The sequence below is a fragment of the Sciurus vulgaris genome, assembly GCF_902686455.1.
Source record: "Sciurus vulgaris genome assembly, chromosome: 9".
Taxonomy (NCBI): domain Eukaryota; kingdom Metazoa; phylum Chordata; class Mammalia; order Rodentia; family Sciuridae; genus Sciurus; species Sciurus vulgaris.
The window spans coordinates 140267921-140271544 of NC_136469.1; positions in this window are offsets into that span (position 1 = coordinate 140267921).

A 3624-nucleotide genomic window follows, 5' to 3' on the forward strand; every position below is an offset into this window, starting at 1 on the left:
TTCTTCTACCTGTTGTTGCTGTGTGCGTCGCTCCTGTATCTGACGAGGGCTGGGGAAGAGCGCGCCCCTAGAAGAGAGGGACGGCCGTCCTTTTATGGGTCTCCTGTTTTGTTGGACTGCTGTGCCCTGTGATGGGGGCAAGATGCCCAGATACAGAACTGGACCCGAGCTACTTTCCCCAGAGAGAGAAGTGGGGACTGCCGCTGCTTCAGGACAGAGAGAGGCGGGGTGGGGCTCCACCAGGAGGCGTGGGTGCACCGAATCTGCCCACATCCCGCGACCCCAGCCCCCGGGGCTCCACTTCCAAAGTCTCAGCTGCACCTGGCACAGACCTCGCCCAGAAGCCACTGTTTCTTAAGGCACTCCACTGACAGAAATCCAGGCAGGTTTCCGCAAAAACAACGTCCTGAGGTCAGAGGTGACTAAGGTGAGGGGTGGGGACCCCAAATGCGAGAAAGAAGAGTGTAGAACCTGGGGTATCTGAACTTGGGAAGAGTGTAGAACCTGGGGTATCTGACAGAAGGAACCCCGCTTGCTTGCTTGTGCAGTACACAGGGTGGGCTCGCAGATGACCCCTACCCCTGTGGTTTAACATGGTTGTTAATTTTTTAACCAGGGGGCTGTTTCCAGTTTGTACTGGGTCCAGCAAATCACAATAACCTGTCCTGATCGCTACAGGGGTCAGAAAGCCCTACCCGCCCGCCCGTGCCTGCCTTTGAGCTACACACTCATCCACACTGAGGCTGTGTTCTAGGCACTGGGGATTCAGCAACAAAGCCTGCTGGTGTGGAGCAGCCGTGTAGATGGAGCTGGGCTCCACCTACAGACACCTGCTTCATAAGTGCTGGCTAGTGGGCTGACTTAGCTCTCCTCTTCCAGGAGCCCAGATCCCAGAGAGGGAGACAGGGCAGGCTGCCAGGAGGGCAGGGTTGGGAGGACCCCCCGTCTGCCAGGAAGGCCCAGAGGTTCAGGGAGGAGGCCACACCTGCACGGGCTTCATACCCAGGAGTACCTGGCCAGGTGGAGCCAGGAAGGGCACCCGGCATGTGCCAAGAGGAGTGTGGCACACATCCTGGACCAGGGCTGTTTCCACTAGGAGGCCTGGAGCTTGGCTTGTGTCCCCAGCTGTGCCCAGAGCCCAGCCAGAGTGCACACTCAGGGAGTAAACCAGTGGATTCAAGAAGGAACCACGGGGCTGGGGCTGGGGCTCAGTGGTAGAGCACTTGCCTGGCATGTGTGAGGCACTGGGTTCAATCCTCAGCACCACATAAAATAAATAAGTAAAATAAAGGTATTGTGTCCATCAACAACTGAAAAAAAATTAAAATTAAAAAAAAGAAGGAACCACTGCATGGGCATGTGACAGGCAGAGGAGGCCTGGGTCTCCTCACGGCCCCGTAGAGGGTGTAGGCCTGACTCCAGGTGAGGCGGCTTCCCCACCGCACCGTGCTCTGTCCGCTTACCTGGCTCTCCTCAGCAAGCATCTCTCTCTGGCGCTACAACAAAGGCTCCGTGGGGAGGACTTGGTCTTGCACATAGCAGGTGCTCAGCGAAGCTGTGTAGGATGGGTGGATGGACGGTGCTGAAACAGAAGGCTCTGCACTCAGCCTGCTCTCTGTGTTCCTGTGGGCCCGGCCCGTCCATCACATTCGCCTCTCACCAATCACAGCCACTGTCTGTGTTTTAACCCTTTCTGACTGGGCTCCCTAAAGACAGCATAAGTCTGGCTCCTGTCTGGCAAGCAGCATGTGCTTTTTTGTGATCCATGGAGAAAGACGCTGAGCACCTGCTGTGTGTAGGGTCCTGTGCCAGGTCTGGGACAGCAAGGTGAAATCCAAAGCTCGTGGCATGTTCCATGAGAACCTGGGAGAGGGAGAACCAGCGCTGGCAGAGGATGGGACCCCAGATCCAAGCCAAACCGCTTTTATTTTTCGTAACAGATTTACAAAACACATTCCCATTCACTATACTCAGGCTTTCTAGGAAGGCTTAATACTGTGGACAGACTATTCCCTCCAAATTCACCTGTGGGAATGCCAAGCCCAGGGGGTGCTATTAGGAGGCAGGGCCTCTGAGAGGTGATCAGGTCTAAGGGCAGAACCTCATGAAAGAAATCAGTGCCCTTATGAAAAAGACCCCAGAGCTCCCTCGGCTCTTCTGCCACATGAATTTGCAGTGAGAAGATGGCCAACGATGAAGAGGAGGCCCTCACCAGACATCAGGTATACTGACAGCTTGATCCTGGGCTTCCTAGCCACAGGAACTGTGAAAAATAAATGTCTGTTGTCTATATGTCACCCAGCAGCCCAGACAGACTTAAACACTTGAATAGCCTGTGGTGACCCGAATGTATGTTAGCACACACAAAACACTCTGGCTTGCTGTTTCAGTGTTCTAAAATTCTGTGTGAGTGTTACCAGAATCCATAACATTCTTTCCCACCTCAAAGCGTAATGAACAAGTCAACATCCTTAAAAGCGTTTTTAAAAATGAAGAGCATTCGTCCTAATGGAGGGCACTGAAGAGGCTGTCAGATGACTCCGACCAACTGAGCCCGAGCCACTCCCCAAAGCCCGCCTGGTACTGCTCCTTACTCCGCGTCCTTCAGGCCCCGGCTTCCTTTCCAGTGCATTTCTCTTTTCCTCAAGTGTAGCCAGAGAATGGTTTTTGTTGCATAAGACAAAAATGGTCGGGAACTTTAAGTCCAATTTCAACTCCTCTAGAAAGGCCACTGTCTTTCAAGCTAGGTCCCAGTCACAGACTTGGGGGAACTCCAGCTGGGTTTCCACCCTAATGAACTAAGTTAGATGACGTTGTCCTTAGGTTCCTGGCTTCTGCAGACATATCTCCATCCAAACCGAGTGGAGAGGAGGGCAGTTCTCCAACCAGGCTGCACACTGGAATCACCCGCGGGGCTCTTCCAGCAAGATGAAAGCCTCGCCCAGCAGCAGGGTCAGAACCTGAGCACTGGCAGCCTGTCTGGATGGTCATGTAGGAGCACACGAGAACTCCTTCCACACTCCTGACTTGGACGTCAGGTTTACAGCTGCTGATCGGTCATCCGTCACTCTTAAAACTGGTGCTCCCCCACCAGCTTGTTCAGGGGCAGTAGGAAGACTTGACACAAGTTTTATGTAATAGTTACAAGAAAAATCAAAAAAGGCCCATAACTAAAATTCGTAAGTTATTTAATGGGAGCAGGGGCCAGGCACGATCCTGTTTAAACGGTGTATTAAAAGTTAACAAGGGACTGGGGATGTCACTCAGTTGGTAGAGGACTTGCCTTGCAAGCATAAGCCCTGGGTTCTAATCCCCAGCACCACACACCCACAAAAGTAAACAGAGGCATCTCCATACTATCCTAGTTGACTACAGTGTCAGCCATTAGCTAACTGGGTTTTAACAAATTGTGTTAAAATTCCAGCCTTAGATTTCTATCCAAGGGGTGAGGGGAAGATGGCACTTAGGATCTGGAATGTCCTCCAAAGGTTCATGTGTTGAAGACTTGGTCCCAGAGGGTGGCATCACTGGTAGGTGGTGGCAACTTCAGGAAGCATAGCCTAGTTGGAGGAAGTAGCTCAAAGGATGGGGGTGGCGTTGAAGGGCTTATTTAGTCCCCAGTCT